The sequence below is a fragment of the Phasianus colchicus genome, chromosome 11, assembly GCF_987193195.1.
Source record: "Phasianus colchicus chromosome 11, bPhaCol1.hap1.1, whole genome shotgun sequence".
NCBI lineage: Eukaryota > Metazoa > Chordata > Aves > Galliformes > Phasianidae > Phasianus > Phasianus colchicus.
The window spans coordinates 17,266,558-17,285,019 of record NC_143446.1 but is presented as its reverse complement, the minus strand read 5'-3'; the positions used below and the strand labels follow the sequence as shown (position 1 = coordinate 17,285,019).

The 18,462-nt window shown below is 46.8% G+C and overlaps 1 long non-coding RNA gene across 1 annotated transcript; it reads left to right on the top strand.

Annotated features, from left to right (window-relative positions):
- Positions 1-9: 9 nt before the first annotated feature.
- On the top strand, positions 10-18,095 carry LOC149916464 (uncharacterized). Its single transcript, XR_016469935.1, has 3 exons — positions 10-128; positions 9,662-9,711; positions 15,661-18,095. It is a non-coding gene; the product is annotated as an uncharacterized LOC149916464 (long non-coding RNA).
- Positions 18,096-18,462: the final 367 nt, after the last annotated feature.

The following is an 18,462-nucleotide window of genomic DNA, read 5'->3' as shown; positions in this document are numbered from 1 at the left end:
CTTGGTTACAAGAAGCTTGGGCTTTTACTGTGCTGAGCTGTATGATTTCTGTTTCCCTTCCACTGAAGCTCTGCCTCCATTTTAAAGAATTTTTTTGCATCCAGGCTTCTGTTCCCTGAAATGCCCAGGTAAGATGCGCTCCTCAAAATGGGTCTGTCTAGGAAAGAGAAACAGACTTGTGGGACTGTAACCTCTTCCTAACTCAAACAGATGGAGAGGGGCCATGTGCTGTCATGCCTCCACCCCCCATCCATCTTCGGGTGGGAAGGGGGCCATGAGCACCATGTTGCAACCTATCCAAAAATTGCTGGTGCCACCTATTGGTGGAAAGTAGTCGGTTATAACACGATTAACGCGTGTGATTGTGCCCTCTGCCTCTCATTTTCCAGCTGGCAGGTGGGTCAACCAGTTTTACTGTTGGTCTTCCTATCGCTTACTGCTGGCAAACATTGTTTGCATTCCTCGTGTATCTTGGATGTGATTTGCAGAGCAGTGGCAGTGATGTGGCTTGTGGCAGTGGCCCCATAGAGCCCTGGGGATGTGTGTGCAGAGAGGGCAGGTCTGCAGTCTTGAGCTGGGAGGCTGGAAATGTGGCTTGGAAAAACAGATGATTTTAGACATACTGTTGAGCCTACTTGGCTTAGGTTGGGTTTTCCTATGGCAGGCGACCACAGTCATGGTCAGGAAGATGAGGGATGGCAGTGTAACTTGGAGGTGCGTGGTGTGGTGCTGGGGGTTGTGCCCACAAAGGGGAAGTGTGGGAAAGGATCTCCCATCCTTGGGATTTTTCAGCCTTGCAATAGAGGTGAGCAAAAGCTGGCTCCCTGCCCTGCTGCTGCCTCAGTGCATGAGGCCTTCAGCCAAGCCCTGATAGGTAACAAAAAGCCATGCTGGCCTCTTGCCTGGCGTGCTTAAGGAGTTTTATAGCTGTCATATAGTGCAGACCTATATTAGCATCGGGTTTAATACTCCCGGGAAACATTCAGCCACAGCACTGACATCATGGACTGAAGGCTCCAAAGGTTCACTTGCTTAAGTGGCTATTTGTAACAGAGTCTTTTAATAAAAGCTCGTTAGAGGAGAGCTCCTGCCTGAACCTGGTTTCTGAGACAGATGGAGCAGAGCACAAATGCCCAGCATGGCCTGGGGTTTGGGGAGCAGCCCCACGAGGGCACTATTAGGGAAGGAGAGAAGCTCTGGGTGTTGTATAGGGACCAGTTTAAGTTGCTGGAAGGGCTGGTAGGGCAGAGGTGAGAAGGGCTCAGACATCTCCAACTCCTCCTCCTTGCCCTCACTGCTGATTAGTTTGTTCCCCAAGCAAGGAGCAGAGGGTGCAGGGTGCTCCCAAGTTGATGGGATGTTGGTGCTTCTCTGTGCCACTGTGTGCACCCATAGGGGTGCAGTGCCCATCCCAGTGCCACCACCAACGCTCTTGTGCCAGTCTTGAGCTGCAGTCTGTGTTCAGGGCTTCCTTTATGCTTTCTATTGCAATTTGGCTGAATTTTTTGTTATTTATTCTTGAAGCACAGGGTAAAAACAATCTGAATTCTAGGGAAGAGTTTTTTAAATGCTTGTCTCCTCTGTAATTTTTCTGTCATGTCAGAGAGAGGAGCTGCTTGAGATACTTCAGCAAAGAAATTATCTACTTCAGTCCTAGGTGTTTTTTTTTGTTGTTGTTGTTATTGTTGGTTTTTTAAATGCCTTAAAAAAATTTGCTCTTTGATGTGAAAATTATATGCACTTAGAGATATGCTAATATGAATCTGAATGGAGGAGTGCTGAGCATGAAGAGCAGCTTGTTTCCAGGCTCTCTCCTTCACCACCTGCATCTCAGACAGCCCCAGCCTCATCCTTCCCTGTGCAAGTCTCTCTCTATAGCCATGCTACTTACATGCCTGTTCCTCATTTAAATTAGGTTTAAAAGCAGATTCTTCGTGTTTGCATTGGGAATTTGCCTTCCTTCTTTTTCAAATAAAGAGTTTTATGCCTTTTTGGTGGCTCTGGTTTTGCCAAAAGATGTTGGTGAGGCACCACTCAGAAGATGCTTCAGAACCAGCTGTGCTTTCCATGGCTGTGCCCTCACAGCATAGCAGAAGCTCAGCCACAGCCCTGGGTCTCTGGTGGTCCCAGGTACTCCTTCTGCTTTTGGCTTTGTATGGATGAAATCTTACTGCTGACTGAGCTAAAGCTGCCTGCCTTGGCCGCCAGTTTTGAGGGGCTGCATGCTTCTGGTGTCTGTCTGCTCTCAGAAATGTTTTGCCTACGGTTTTTTACATATGCAAAATGAGATAAGCTGGTGAAAAAGTGTAGTGGTAGAACAGGAGCCAGGATTGTATCTTCATGTTTACTTCCCTTGCTGGTTTCTGAAGCAGAACTTGCAGCCTATAAAGGCAGGCTGGTATCTTCGCAGCTGGGGATGGCAGTTTGCAGTGGTGCCATGCTGTGTGCCCAGCATGATGGCTGAGACGGGAAGAGCTCCTGCAGAAAGCCTGGAAAGCAGGAGGTGCGCTCTTCTGAGAAGCAGGAGCAGCAAGGTTTAACAGATGCTGGTGACACCTGTGTCTTTCAGTATCCCCATTGCATGGGGCCATTTCCCTGTAGACTCTCAATTATAGAAGGTCAGGCTGGAGAGAAGGGCCCTCAGTGCCAGGCCGGCCTATTGATTTCCCAGCTGTTGTGTGGAGCAGCTCCATATCTGTTAGTTGCACTCCTGAATTCAAGGCTTCCCAAGGGACACACCTAGATTCCTCCAAAGCTTCCAAGCCACCACATGTTCTGACTGTCTTGCATTTGTTTGCGCATTATTTGCTTCCAGGTCTTTTTTGTCCAAGTGCCAAGGGCACTAAAAATAACCACTAAATTTAAAATATATCTCAAGAAGTGCAATGCTTATCCACCTGTATGGTATCTGATAAGTTTGCCCCAAAATCTGGGGATATGACACATGCACCCTTCATTCGTAGTGCTCCTCTGAGCAGGTATGAGCTGTGTGGGACTGGTGACTCTTCCCAGTTACATTATGTGCCCGTCCAAGCTCAGCAAAAGCTGCAACCCAGCAGCTGGGGGTGGAGCAGTTCTTCACGCCCAGTTGGAAGCTTGCTGCACGTTGCCTTTGCTCCCAGCGCACACTGCTGGCTACTGGCTCGCCCTGCTCCTGCTGTACAATGTGTTGCTGTTCCCAGCCTGGATCTTGCCCTTTGATTTCCATTGGTGTTAAACCAATTGTTTAATCTAAAACCTGCATGTGAATGTGAAGGCTTGGGTATAGGCTAAGCTTTGCTGCTTTAAGTCCTAAACCCACTTAACTGAGAGGCACGTAGGCAGCATTTTGACCTTGCCGAAGGGAGGACAAGCAGGTAGATCTTCCTCTAGTAAGGTCAGCTCTGAACAGGGTTGGCATATTTGGGGGGGAAATAACACCCTGGGGTAAGAGTGGGAAAACAAGCTGTATCTATGAAGCTTTGTATTAAATAAATCAATTGTAACCAGCTTTGCCTTTCCCATCACATGCCAAAATACAAAGCGTGCTGTCCAGGGTTGTGTGAACAGTTTGGGAAGCTTAGCTTGGGTGCTTGGGTTCTGAATGGGAATGGAGATATTCTGGCTCTTGGGAGGTTGTTAAGGGAAAGGTATCTTAAGTGTCTGAGATGTGTGTGCTGTGAGTGTACTTAGAGCTGCAGGTACTTGGAGCCCATCAACAGTACAGCAATGAATCAAAATGAACACATGCATATGTCCAGTAGAACAAAGGGAGCATTAAACAGGCACTACCCATTTTGCTGGGAAAGAGCAAAGTTTCGGAGTCCATAAATAAAACCTTTTCCTCTTCTGATAAATGTTCTGAAGGTAACTGGTAGAAACACCAGACAGGTCACAAGCATATTTCAGTTCTGTCCAGCAGAAGGGCTGTGCGGTTGGGTTGATTCATGGCCCTTTGTAATGTCCTGGTTATCCCCTGTCACAGAAGCTTTGTGCAGCAGGTGCTACACTATGTCAGTGCCTTGTTAACATTTTAGGGGGAACAGAGAACAGCCATTTCATAGTTGGCTGATGTCTTCTCTTTCATTTCTTTGGTTATTTGTTAGGGAAGGGTCTGTACTGAAAGCCTGTGCAGAAATGGCTGTTGATGCGTATGCTGTGCACATCCAGTGACTTCTGCCATCATTGAGTGCTGTGAGGGACTCAGTTCTGCCAGCTGTACCAGCTATTCAACACAGTGAAGAGATGCTGTGTGCAGGCACTCCGGTTGCTGTTCTCCTCCTGCTTGCAGCTGGAATGAGCCCTTTTGGGATGGAGGGAGGTGATGGACACTGCTCTGCTGCTTTGCTGAGCTTCAAAGCTGCTCTGTGAGGCGCTCGCACTGTGCCCTCAAGTTATCCATGCCTGAATCAAAGATACTCCTTAGTAGTCCATATTAAGCAACATGAAGTCAGAACTGGCTGCTCAAGCATGTGCTTTGGTAGGTTTTTCTGACCAGGCATAGTGTGGCAGGCAGCAGGAACAGTCCCAGCCATGGCTGAGCTGCCCCCGTCACTCTAAGCCTGTCTTGTGCCACAAACAGGGATGGTGTGGCTGAGCTGGGCTTGTGTAGATGCTGGACCTGCAAAGCTTTCCATTAACCCTTCCTGAGCATCCTTTGTCATCAGGAGGCGCTTGGCAAATCTAACTGGGAAACTTGAAGAGAGTGTATGGTTAGATAATGAATTATGGGCAAGAGAAGTAAAGTTACAGATTCCTTTATTCACTGTAGCTAAATAGTTATTGATTAACTCACCTGTAGCTGTTTTGAACTTGTGCCACTTCTTTCAACATAAGGACGTACTACAGATCCTGTCTTTCTCAGTGTGATGGTCGAGCTTCACAGCATATACCTATGTAATGCAACCTAGGGTTGCTTCAGAATATTGTTGGTGGCTTAGGTTTTCTATACATTTATATTTTTGTATATTCACTTCTTGTATGGACTCTGAAACATTGCTGAGTATGAATACAGAGAGGAGAAAAATCTTTTTTTTTTGTCCTTGGAGAACTCAAACCAAATGATCTGGTTTCTGGAGAGCACTGCTTTTTGAGGACTTTTGAGTTACATGGTGTTTGATTATTGACAGTGGGGCTCTGGGAGCTGGGCACCTGGAAAAGGCATTGGTGTGGAGACGGCTGAGTGAGGTGTCAGTTTTGGCAAGGGGATCAGTGGGGCTTTCCAGAGCTTGCATTTCCATTTTATTTGAGAATCTGTCACTCAGCGAACACCTTTAACCTGGAGACACCATTTCAAGTGCAGCCTGTTGTCAAGGCTACAAAGAATTGCAGATGTTTGCTCAGTGCTTCACATGCACACAGCGTGGGGTTTAGGAGGAAGGTTTAGGAGCAGGGTGGTACAAAGCCAGCATCCCATGCAGATTGCTCACCCAGCTGCAGCCCCACTGCACTGCAGGTGTTTCCCAGGGGAGAGGCAGACTGCAAGTGTGGGCTGGGTGCTAATGGCCTGATCTGTGTCTGGACGAAGGGCCCTTCCCTTCCATGCCGGGCTGAGATCTGCTTTCCCAGCCCTTCAGCGTAGACGTGGTAACATCTGGTGAAGCACCAAATGGGGAATAGCACTTGTGGGAGAACATCAGGAAAAAGATGGAACTCTAGGTCTACTGAGTGGGAGTCTGGTGTTAATTCCCTTTTTTTTTTTTTTTTTCCAAATGGTATTTTCTGAGTAGGTGATAATCACTAGGCTCCTACTATTTAATTAAAGGGCTTAGCAAGGCAAATGATGCAGAGAACGTGAAGCCTGAGAGGGGAGTGGGTGAGGGATGCTCTGTCATGTCCATGTGGTTTTAATCTGAAGGTTTTAATCCATCTAATAGTCTTGTTTGGTGGGAGTGAGTGGGAAGGAAGGCCCAACCCCTGAGGAAGGGGAGGTTTGGAAGGGGAGAAGTGGGTGGGCAACACCATCTCCAACCACCTGGGTTGGTGCAGCTGGAGGAGCCAATGGCAGCCGTGCTGCTCTGGTCTGAGTGCTGGGAGGCAGTGCTGTGTCGTCTTCAAATATTGATGTGACCTCCAGATGACGCTTCAGAAATGTGCACTGATGCTCTTCATGTTTCATTGAAATCCCAGAGAGATTTGTCACTGCCTGCTATGAGAAAAGTACGATACTCCAAGATTGCTAATTTAATAACTTTTCAGTAGTTGTACTACAAAGTGAATGCATACATTAATGTGTGAGTGTGTAATAAATGTTTGGAGAATTTAACCTAGCGTAGATTAGTTCTGAGTTTACTTCTCACAGTGCCTGCTGCAACTTCTGCAGCTTTCCAAAGGGACTTGGCCCCTCAGATTGAGAGGGTATAATTCCTGGGTGTCATTTTAATTCTTTAAGCTTCCAAGATCAGTATAAACTTTTGTCTGCTAAATGGTTTTGGAGGTGAACTTGAAGAAAGGAGGGCTTACGTATGGGAAGATCCCTCATAAGAGGAAAGCTGTATGTCATGAAGCTGAACCACATTAACTAGCTTCTATCTCCAGCCCGTGTTTGGAACCTAGGTGAATACAGTGGTACTGGTAATTAGTGTGTTCTAGGCAAGGAGGATCATTTAATGCTAAGCTTTTACATTAAGACTGTGGGAAGCATGCCTGGACTCTCAGCATGAATGTGATCAAATCCATATGAGGACAGGGTTATCAAATTCCCCAGCTTCCCACAAAAATGTTGTGATTAATCATGCTGAGAGTTGCAATTAGACCAAATAAAAGCAGCATGTTAAAGGAGCAACGAAGGAGGTGAGATGAATGTTATTAATGAGCGGGAGTTCTTGGATTTGTAGTGTTTTTCAGCAGCTCTTGCCTGAAATATGTCAAACAAATAGAAGCGAGATAAATGTAGAATCAGCTGGCTGCACATTACCCACGAGGATTTGAAATGAGTGTTGGGGAGAGGAAGAAAGATCATAATTACCCAAAGGAAAAGGGCTAAATCTGTGGAGTGAAATAGTTATTAACGTTAATTGTGGCCATCATTGCACAGATGTGGAAGGCAATGCCATGTGAGGTTTTGAATGCGTGCTGTGTTCCAGGATGGTTGGCAGGATTGGGATGGGCATTTATGTCCTGCACAAAGGACATCAAGCCCCCTCCGAACACTTGTCCCTTATATGGATGTGGACCTGTGGGAGGAGATGGGGAAACCTCAATCAACTGAAAGAACAGCACTGGCAAAAAGCATCCTATAGTCAGGTTGGCCAGTATTCATCTCCCCTTCGTGGGTTCTTCCATCAGCAGAATGATGCATTGCTGATTATTATCTCCTGTAATTTAATTAAGTTGTCATACAACACCTTTTCTGGGTTTACTTGAACTTCAACAACAACTCTTATTTTTTCTTCTTCTTCCATTGGTTATAATCTTTGTTTTGGATTGGTTTCATGCTGGTACTTTCCAGCATACTATGGCTATTCAACTTTCCTTATCTGTTTTTGTGCTGTGTGCTTGCAGAGATTTATGGGCTGAAGTATTAGATGCAGAGCAGGAAAAGGGGAAATGGAGCTAAAAGCATTAAAATCCTGGAATTCAGGCACTGAAGGAATTAAGTCTTTAAAAGAAATAAGAGGAAAACCTGAACTCAGACCGGTATGTGAAATCCTTGTGCTTGGCCCCTGAAAAAGAGCAATCTGGGACTGCAGTCCAGGCCCTGCATTTCAGGCTGAAGAAAGGGAAACCAACAGCGAACTGTGAGAGATGCCTCTGGTTTGGAAGGGCTCATCCTGGCTGCAGGACCCAAAGGTCTCAGTGGTACCCACGCTTAGTGGTCAATCAGAGCCAGGTAGTATCAGTACCTCAGCAGAGTTGTCTCCCAGACTCCTTTTTTGCTTTTACATCCTCTCAGCCACGTGAGTGGCTTCCTCGGCCTCAAGGTCAGGTTGGCTCTTCACAGTCTAATGGGGTTTTTGTCATATTTATTAGGTGTTTGTGTATATCTTACCACTCAGCCTTTGAAGCTGTTCTCTCCTGTACCTGTGTCTAGTTTAATTCATCTGCAGTTATTGGCTGTAGTTGAGTATTATGTGGATCTGAATGGTGTAGTTATTAATTTAGCCTTTGGGCTTTTTTATTGGGCTTTAAAAATAAACTGGGATATTGCAGAACAGAGAGGTAAGCAAGGCCTGATTGTGCTGTCTTGTGATCCCTTCCCAGCCAGGCTGAGTTGGCAAAAGACTTAACTACAGAGAACAAGTCATCTCCTCATCTTCTGCCATAAAACAGGGCTCTGTAAAGCCTGGGGTTTGCAGCTGCCAGCTGCAGTAGACCAACAGTTGTAAGAGTTTAGAATAGCACAGATAAAGACAATGACAAGTCCTTGCTACTTGGCATTCAGTTGCAGTGATTGTATCCTATAGAATCTGAGCCACTGCTGTTCCCTGTGTCCCCAGCACTGTTCCCAATGTGCTCTGTGTGACAGGACTGACGTTACCCTTCTTGTCAGGTTCCCCCATATCTGCTTATTGATGACCCTTATGCTGCATAGGTGCAGCTACTCACCTGCTTAAATGCTTCCAAAACGCTCATTTTAACTAAAACAATGTTAATCCAGAGCAGATGCCTAAGTGCATCTTACAGAAAATTGCTCATGCCTATAGACCTGTCATCGCTCCTCTCGCAGGCACGTTTGTGCTGCTCACGTGGTGGCCACCTGGAGCTGGTGGTAACACAATGGGGATGTCCAAAGTCCTGCCTTTGTTCTCCACCAAATGAGATTTCTTCCTGTGCTCTGTAGCTTTTTTTTTTGTATATGGGGGCCATGCAAACCCATTTCCATGATCTGAATGTCAACGTGAACCTGCAGTACTTCTTGCTGTCTAAGAAACTTGTTACAGCAAGGTGTGTGAGCTGTGCCAGCAGTAGGGTTTGCTGGCTCCTTGCTGCTGCTTTTAGGAGCTGCTCTGCAGTGTGGTGGCTGGCCTGACTCACAGCCTGAAGAAGCAGCTCAGTTCTTGTGTGGTCCTCAGCTTTTTATGCCTCTCCCACAAAGCTCTGCTCCTTGAAATGGCCTTTCCTTGGACTGCAGCTTTCAGGATCACTGCATGCTTGGGACCACCGAGTCCTGTGTGAATACAGTCCCCCTGCTGGGAAGTGCCAAATGGTGTTTGAATTCAGGGAAGAAAAAATGCAATTGGGAATGTAATGGGAACACCCTATCCAGGCAGCAGCTTCTGCTGTGGCTCTGCTGTTGCCTGTCTCCCCAGCTCTGTGCTGTTGCACTCTATCAGCATTGCTCTCCTGCCTTCTCTGCACTGATATCCAGCCCCGTTGGCAACATCTGTACACACACAGCAGCCTTGATTTTCTCCTGTTGCACTACATGGGAGAAGTTTAAGACATCTCAAGTGGACTTTATTTATTCTGCACCTTGGCCAGAGGGGAGACTGAATTACAGTAAAATAAATAAATGCACTAATTGCTGCTGCTTTACCTTGGAAAGGATTCTTGCTTATGAAAACATCCCAATAGGTGTTTTTTTTAAAAAAAAAAAAAGGGCTACATTAGCTGTCTGTCCTAATGAGCCATTAACACAAGCCTGTTTAAGATAGAATAATAAAAAATCCCTCCTGCTGAACCCAAATGAAGTTCTCATGTTGAGTTCAGCATGCTCTGGGCGATGCTCTTCTTTGTACAGGAGTGGTGGTGAAATGGAGTGTGTGGGGCTGGAGGAGAGGCAAGGCAGAGGTAAATCAAGTTGATGCTGTGAAGGAATTCACACCCGCCAGCGCTGTGTGCATGGCTGTAACCACGTTCTGCTGCTGCTCGCGAGCCAAAAAATTGACACAAAAAGAAATGACGGGGGGGAAAAAATGCTAATCACCATCTTTCCTTTCATATAAATGTGTTAATGGTTTAGTAAGTGTTTCCAAAAATGTGTGTGTGGGATTAAAATAGAAACCACAGCCAAGTTTAAAATGAGCTCTTGGCTGGAGAGCAGACAGTAGTGCATGTCCTTGTGCTGCGGCTCCAGTTGCGGAGGGGGATGTGTGGGAACACATTGGGGCAGAGGATGGGAATGGGGTGCACTGGGGGCACTCTGGTGGTGTTTGGGGAGCTCAGCCATCCTGCTTCATGAGAGCAGTGCTCTGCATGAGCAAAAAGTAACACGTACTGAAGCATGCAAGTGTTGCCATGGAAATCGGGAGTTGTTAGTGGGAGCAGGAAAAACATGAATGATCTGAGAAACCATGGGTTATTATGGCTTCCTACCCTCTGCTCTGCAAAACCCTCACCTAAATTATTTAATTATGGGCTAGCAGTTGGGTGTGCATGCATGCTGTGGCTGGAGCTGAGCAGAGAGGCAGGTATGCAATTGTACCATGCTGAAGCTTGTAGCCCATGCTCTCCATCACCACACTGGTCTGCAGCTCTGGGCACGGGCATCCATACTGGGACCTCCCTGGAGAATGCAGCAGCGTGCAGCCAGCCCCAGAACACCAGGAAGCCATACCAGTGCCGTCACCTGCAGCATCCCAGGGACGCAGGGCGAGTAGGGGGAAGACTAAGGAATCAACTCCAAAAAGATCAGATGGGAGCTGTGCTGAAATGGGTGCAGCAGTGTGAAATGGTATTTTGGAACTCTAAGTTGAAATATATTTAACAGCAATGAAGGGTGGAGGTCTGCATTGGAAATGCCAGCACTCTTGCTGCTTCCACAGTTTTATTTTAAAGTCAAGATACTGGAACTGCCATTCAGTGTGCTTTCTGAGAGTTGCAGTGCCCCCTGGAAACACCGGGTCTGTAATAGTTGAAAGGCTGCGGAGTGGGTCCTGCAGGAGCAGTCTGGGAGCTGCTGGCAACGATGGGGTTTACCTTTGGCAGCCTGGTGACTGAGTGTGCAGTGCCATGTAAGGATGGAGCTGCAGTTTGAAGCCATGCTTGTCTGTGCTTAGCAGGCAGCTGTGCTGAGCTACAGGGAGGGAAACAGAATTTACCTCTAAGGATGCTTCTGCTGACTGTGGACTTGTATATTTGAGTTTGCTTTGAAGAGCCAAACCAACCAACCACATCTGGGTGGCAGGTGATGGAGGGCTTTGGTGCAAGGTTGCACAGCGCAGGTGAGAGCTGAGCAGGGATGGTCTGGCTGCAGTGACAGGGGTGACCTCATGGGCACTGCTGGGCAGCATGTGGCTATGGGGAAGGATCCAGTACTTCCACTGCACTGGGGTATTCTTGGTGTTGCTGTGATTAACTTTCTACCATTGGCCTCCACCTTTGTGCATATAAACTTGAGCCATCCCTTTAGTAGAGGTCTCAGAGCATCATCTTACAAGGGGAAAAAGAATTTTCATTTATAATCCATGAGCCCTATTCAGCCATGGGCTGTTCTCTCCCTCCCACTGCCGATAGACCTCTAAGTGAACAAACAAATGTCTGGAAATACAGGCAATTTAGCTCGGAAGAGATATCATCAGCGTGGTTCAGAGGTTAATGGGCATGGAGGATTTATAACAAACCAGGCCTATAAAGAACAAAAAAGAAAAAAGGAGGAAAGGAAAAGGGGGGAAAAAAAGAGGGGAGGGTGTAATCTAGTTGACATCTATTGTTCTTTGTGTAACAGCTCATCTGTATTCTATCTGGTCGAGGGTATTACAATGAGAATTCAAAAACGTGTGCACGTGCACACGCACATCTCTCTGTGCGCACATAGATGTGCTCGTATAAACTGAAATATAACGAGGGAAAAAGCCCCTGTAAGTTCGAACCAACAACAGCAATCCATATATCTTTATTTGCTGCCAACATCCAAGCGCTGAACTCTCGAGGAGTCTGGATCTCTGCCATCATCTGTCCGTGTCTGATCTCTTTGGTAAATACGACGGCTGCCAAGAATGAGGCAAACGCAAAGCACTCGCAGATTAGAAAGAAACACATGGCAGCCACTGACCTGCTGAAATCATAAAATACATCATGAAGTAAGAAAAGAGGGAAACAAATCATCCTCTCAGGGACTGCCCATCTGCTCGCATAAAGCCGCAATCATTATTGCAAATAAATACATTCAGACTGGAGAAGCCTGGGAATAATTTAGGGGGTGGGCTATCAGTTTTTGCTTTTCTTTTTCTTTTTTTGGAACCCTCTGGAAGTTTTCCTACATAAACACGATGATATCATCGGGCAGAAATAGATATCTATCAATTGTACCCTTTTTAATTATGTAAGGAGCGAGTCTTTATTTTATAGGTGTAATTATGAAAAGCAATTACCTCCAGGACAGGATGGGGCCGCGGTGCTGGAAATGGAGCCCTGCGAAATGGCAGCTCCATGTTTTTTCAATGGAGGGCGGATGTAGCGGTATTTACTTCATCTGAAAGGCTCTGCAAAGAGAATGGTGTCTGTGTTTTTGCTATGGAATGAAGGAATAAGGCGAATGGCTTCTATTAGATAACTTAATGCATGCTTTGCTAGTTTTTTTTCTTGATGCTCCATAGGGCTTTATCCAGGTATTAAATTCAGTGCGAGGACACAACTTGGGTTGGATCTTTTTCAATTTTAGGCTTTCTGGATTAAATTTTACCCTAGAGGCCTGGTGTGCATACAGACCTTGCTAAAGCCCAGAGTGAAGGGGTGAAGCAGGGAGGGCTGGCACTGGAGGAGAGAGCTGACAGCAGGAGCTACATGCAAATTTTGTCATCTCCTTTTCTTCATTGTTCTCTTTCCTCTTGCTCCTTTCACCAAACTGCTCTGGAAACCTTCCCTGCAGGGGTTATCCTGTGTTTCATAGTGCTTGCTTTCTCCTTGAGACAAAGGTGCAGTTGTGAGGCATTTGGTACTTCGTTCTGCTGGGATGATTTTCCTTAGGGTGTGGAGTGAAAGCTGTGCATGGTGTGTGTTGGCTGCATGGGGCTGTGTGCTCAGGATGTGCCCTCTGCATCCCCATCTCTTACGTTGAGCTATCTCCATCACCACCACTGCATTCAGAGAAATGCTTTTTCTCTTTAGCAATCACATGTGTTCCTTTTGAAATAAGCCTTTCTGAAACAGCAAAGAAAGGTGCTTAAAAATACCAAAATGGGGAGAATAAGGTGCTTGTATGGTTTTATTCCTTCCCATTTGGCCAAGCAGCTGAGCATGTTCCCTCAGACTCATGTGTTCATCCATACACATGTGCTCACAAGACCAAGCAGTGTCTGCCAATGGGGTTGTTGTGGAGGGATGCCCTCGTGTCTCACTGGTTTCCCCAGAGGTCTCAGACCAGCAGCATCTCTGAGAAGCCCTTGGCCACGTGAGAGCTATGCCACCTGTCTTGGGGCAGGACCTTGCCAACTGCACCCATGCATTTTCTCTGCTTCATCCAACCAGACGGCTTCCCCTACAGCAGGGAGGAAATGGAGCAGGAAACACACTACAGATTCATAACCTTCCCAGTCCCATTTTGGAGTTTCAGGAGTTAAAAGAACAGCAGTTACACTGAGAAAGGCTTTTGTTACGAGATGACTTAGCAGAGTCAGGAAGAAAATGAGGAAGAATCCCTCAGTGCCAGAGGCAGGTTGGCTGAGTGACCCCTTCTTGCTGGGAAGCCAGCAGGGTGGCTGGATCTTGTCACGATGTGTTAATGTATAGGTTCCTCCCATATACATGGAAGTGAAGATTTCATGCCTGGTGCCAAGCAACTCTAAAAGCACAGGGTTTTCCATCGCTGTGAGCTGCTGCTCCTGTTATGTTGTTATGCCTTTAAAACTGCATGAGAATCCCTGCTTTCTGGCTTCTCTGAATTTATTTTTAATACTCCTTGTTTGTTCATTCCTCTGCTTTATACCCAAACTCCTCTGGGAGCCTTTTCTGTGGGTACAGCCCAGCACAGACCACACAGTGCCAGACAGCAGAGTGGCACCTGGCTGCTCCTCCTGCTCAGTGACACTGGCAGTGGTGGGAGCAGTCCCCAGAGCATTTGTTGGCACATGTTATTTCCCTTGAAGTTATTAGCATCTTCATACACCTTGCAGTTATGTACTGATCTTTTAATTCTCTTTGTTTCTCTATAGGGTTAAGTTAACATATGAAATTGCACCTTTGCTTAACCCTTTGCCCACAGTTAGCAAAGAAAATCAGTTCTCCTTCTCACCCGTCCTGCAGGACTGGAATTGCTGCCTGGTTTTTAGTAGATGGCTCCTTACCAGTACTTATTAGTTTGTGGTATGGCAGAATTTTCAGTTTTCTTCCTTGCTTCATGCCAAACCTTCTATCCTCAGTGACAATGGGAATCCAGATATATAACATAGGCTGTAATATGTCATCTTCAGAAAATAACGAGCCAACCAATTTATCATATTTTTAGTTTCCTCTTTATGGATCCCAGGGGGTGCTCTGTTTTGTTTTCTTTTGCTTTTTTGTCTCCGTTCCAAGATTAGTGATGAGATGACATGACTTATCTTCCTTATTCCCTCAAGATACTGCGTTTGCACGCTTGCCGTGCAGCAACAGCTAAAGCTCCTCATTCCCTGGGGGAATGTTGTCTCCCAGTTGCTCAAGCCTTTGCAGGACTGCGTGCCAAACTGTGCTGCCTGAAACACTCCAGCTCTCATATGGCCACAGATAGGGAGTGCAGGATATGGATTTGCTGTGGCTTTGCTCCAGTCTCCCCTTGCCATGTTTCTGCTCCCTTGGGAGCTTGTACCTTGTTGTAGGGGCTTTCACAGCTTGCTTCCCTCTTCTGACTCCCAAAACCTTGTCCAGTGCAAATGATGAAGTGGTGTGGGGATGTATAAGTGACCACAGCAGATGGCTGATTTCGCTTACAGTGTTGGCTCTGCATTGTGGCACCCAATTGGTTATTTTCCATGTACAGACTGGGGTTGTGTGATGGGATGCTGGCTTTGAAGTGGTTCTTCCCTTCAAATGATCGCTTAAGGCAGCTAACCTGAATTTTTGGGTGATGCTGGGCATTTGTGGGACTCGCCTTGCTGTAAATGGTTGCAAGGACAGCAGCATCTGAGGACAAGCTTGTTGTTGATAACCAATCAAACGCTGTCAGTTTGAGGTCCCCATCTTGCCCCCTCTCTGCCACCCTGCAAGCAGAGGTGAGATGAAATTGCATCATTGTGGCCCAAAGCAGGGCTATGGCTTCAGAGCAGTGTGCTGCAGTGCGAGTCCATGTGGACCAAAACATGTGAAGCAGTGTGGAAGGGTTTGTTGAAAGCTGAAACAGATCTATATCTGTCTTCCCCCTCACCTTTCGCAGCCTGCTTGGATGGTTTAAAGGAAAGCCAGATCACATGCTGATGAACCACATTGGGCTGTTATGAAAATTATTGCATTATAAAGCATAACATTGGCAAGAAGTTTCTTCTTTGGTAGTGCATCCTGGAGAAATGATGTGCCTCACTTCAGCTGAAAGGAAGCACTTGCCTCAACCCCCCTGCTATGGACACGCTCCTCTTCCCCTGTGGTTGAGATGTGCTCCCATCCCAGCACAGGGCTGCAGCCCAGCTCCTTCCTCCTCTCTGGTGAAGGAGAAGACCTTGCTTTGCTCAGGAATTTGGGGCTGTGGGACTTGTGCATGTTCTTACACAGATGTGTTGTGCTTTTGATGGAAACACATTGCTTTCTGCTTAAAAACTGCTTAAAACCATACATCAATCCCTGTATCAACTGTGAGACACTGAAATACAGATCTGGTTCTTTGGTCTTTAGGGCATGCAGGAAAATAACGTGACAGACACCTTGGAAACATCTGTGGATGTCATCACTGAAGTGTTGCATCGAAGCTTCCCTCTGACACAATTCCTGACTGTGTGGGGCTGCTAATTTCACCCTAAACTCTTGCTTACAATTTCTGAGATGGGCAACCTGTCTATGCAGCTGGGAGGGACAGAATGCGTATGTCTGTCTGCTTTATACAGATGCAGAAATACTCTTGTTTGCTGCTGCCTGGCAGCTTTCTGTGAGCTTTGACCAAGTGCTGTGCTATTCCCAGAAAACTGGAGCACAAACCAATGTCACCTATTGCAGTTGCCTTAACAAGCAGTCCTGGCAGCAGGATGCAGCTCCAGCTTTGTGGTGCTGCAGAATTTGTGCCCCAGGGTCAAAAGGAGAAGGAAGGGTCTGTCCCTGACACCTGTACCTGGGACAGAGGCTGGCTTTGACCCTTTGGGGATATGGTCCTTTGCAGTGCTGTAAAAGAAAAAACAACAACATTAAAAACAAAAATCATAAGTCATTCACACTGGGGCTTTGGACAGGTGTTAAATCCCTAGCACAGACCATCTTGTGCGTCTGTGTGGCTGCTGTGGGTTTGCCTGCATGGACCACCTGTCCCTTTACGTCTAACTTTATTCTTTGCTTACATTTTCCTAAATGCCTTAGGCAAACAAATGTAATTCTCTTAATGAAAAATGCATATATTTCTGTTAAATGGATCTAGCTGTCACTGTGTGGCTGCGTTCCCCCGTTAGGGGCTCGCTAACAGGCTGGGCTCCGCACATGTGCTGCATCCATCATCTGTCACGAGTGTGCGCCGAGGCATGCAAGGATCCGAGCACTAACTCTATTTCCTAGCAACCAGAGGAAACCATCACACACCACTATTTTTCCCCTGTCAGCAGGATTGCTCCAATTTATGTAACCTACAAAATGTGTGTTATCACCACAACAAACCATATATTCTGAGGCGTTATTTACAGCCTGGTAATCAGAGATGCATCCCTGCAGTCTGGTGCCTCACGCCTCCTTGCTTGGAACCATGGTTGGTGGGAAACCTCATGCAAGTGTGGTTAAATGCTTCTTTGACAATGGTGCTAACTGCTTAATTGTTGAGGAAGAGAGCAAGTTGCGTGCTGAAGTATTGAAAAATAGCTGAAGCAACCTTGATTTGCAGGCTAGGGAGAAGGATTCATACCTGCAAATAACTGAGTGGGATGTGTCAAAATGGACTGCTGGCAATAATTAGCTCAACAAATGACAAAGCTGGAAGTATGGAGGAGTAAACTCATCCTAGGGAATGGCTCATGGAAGCAACACTGCTGCAGTAGTGCTGGGAGACAGAGCTCTGCCACACCGCAGAGGCTGCCCAGAAGCTCCACACGGACCGCTTGAAGCCTCTGCAAGTGGTCAGCGTGTTTGGGTCATGCAGACTCCTGGGTTCTGTCCTTGGATGCCCTGGTCCTGCCAGGCAGCCTCTCTGATAGGCTGGAGCCCACCTGGGTGCCACCTGCCAGGGCTAGGCTGTGATCCAATTAACTTTTCAGGAAGAAAAAGGGCTTCTGGCTCTTTGGCGCATTTGTAAATCACAAGAAGCAAATGATTCAATCAGCAGATGAATATCAAGCAACCTTAGTGAGCAGCTTCTGCATCACCAGCCCGTTTAACAGCAGATTGAGCTGCAGATTACTGAGACATTAGAGCACAGTGTGATGCATCACAGCGTAAATGGGAAGGCTGAAATCAGCGCAAATTTCCTGGAGAGCTGCTTTATTTTCTGTAATGCCAAGCCCATTATAGTCCAAAGGTTCTTAAATAACTCTTCTTACAGCAGATAATTTTACAGACTATGGCAGAAAACTGAGGACTACAAAAGGAGACAGAGATGAGGGAAACACAATTTCAGAGGGTGCAATAGGAGTAGAGAGCTGTGCAGCACGAGGGAGCTCGCAGATTCATAAGGGCTCATTATGTGAATGCTGCAGTGGTCTAATCCGGAGCAGATTGCCCATGGGTATCTGCTCAGATTAAACGCCCTCGTGGTGTCCCGCCTACTGCGAGGACATGGCATCACACTGCTGAACCCATCTCGAGCCTGCATGCTGGCATGATAATGATGATGCAGAAGGACCGCAAAAATGTCAAGGCTGAGCCCAGCAGATGAGCAGGCAGTGCCAGCCTGACCTGCAGCCCCACAAATGCTGGCTGCTGCCAGCCCACGCACATTTGGGTTTTGACAGTGATGCAGAAGCTGCTCAGGCTCTGAGCGTGATGGATGTGTCACCTTCAGGATGCATAAAGGCATCTGTTGCGTCACTTAAACAGGAGCGTGGTGGGCTGTGGAGTTTTTGTTTGCTCGTTTGTTAGCTATTCAGCTCGAAGTAGTGGAGCCTATTTACATGTGTAGCTTATTATTTGAAAGAAGGCAGCATGGTGCATAATGTGGCCTCTCAGTTAGAGCTGAGCATCACAGTAATGATAAACAAGCCTGAGAGTAAGGAAACACTTATTTTTCTTGGCTGAAGCTGCTCCCTATTGGGATAGCAGCCTTGTCAGCTGCCAAAGGTGTTTACTGCTGAGCACGCTGGCACTGCTGGGGTCCTAAAGGGTTGGTTACCCAGCTTCGTGGTGCTGCAGGTTTGTCCTGTGCTGGCTGGGACAAGCCTCAGCTTCTCTTGGTGGCACTGAGCAGCCCATACGCTCCCTGCTGCTGTCAGCTGTCCTCATATTGCTTGCTCTTCCTGCATGGAGCCCTGGGTGGGTGAAGCAAGCAGCTTAAAAATAACCTGCCAGAAC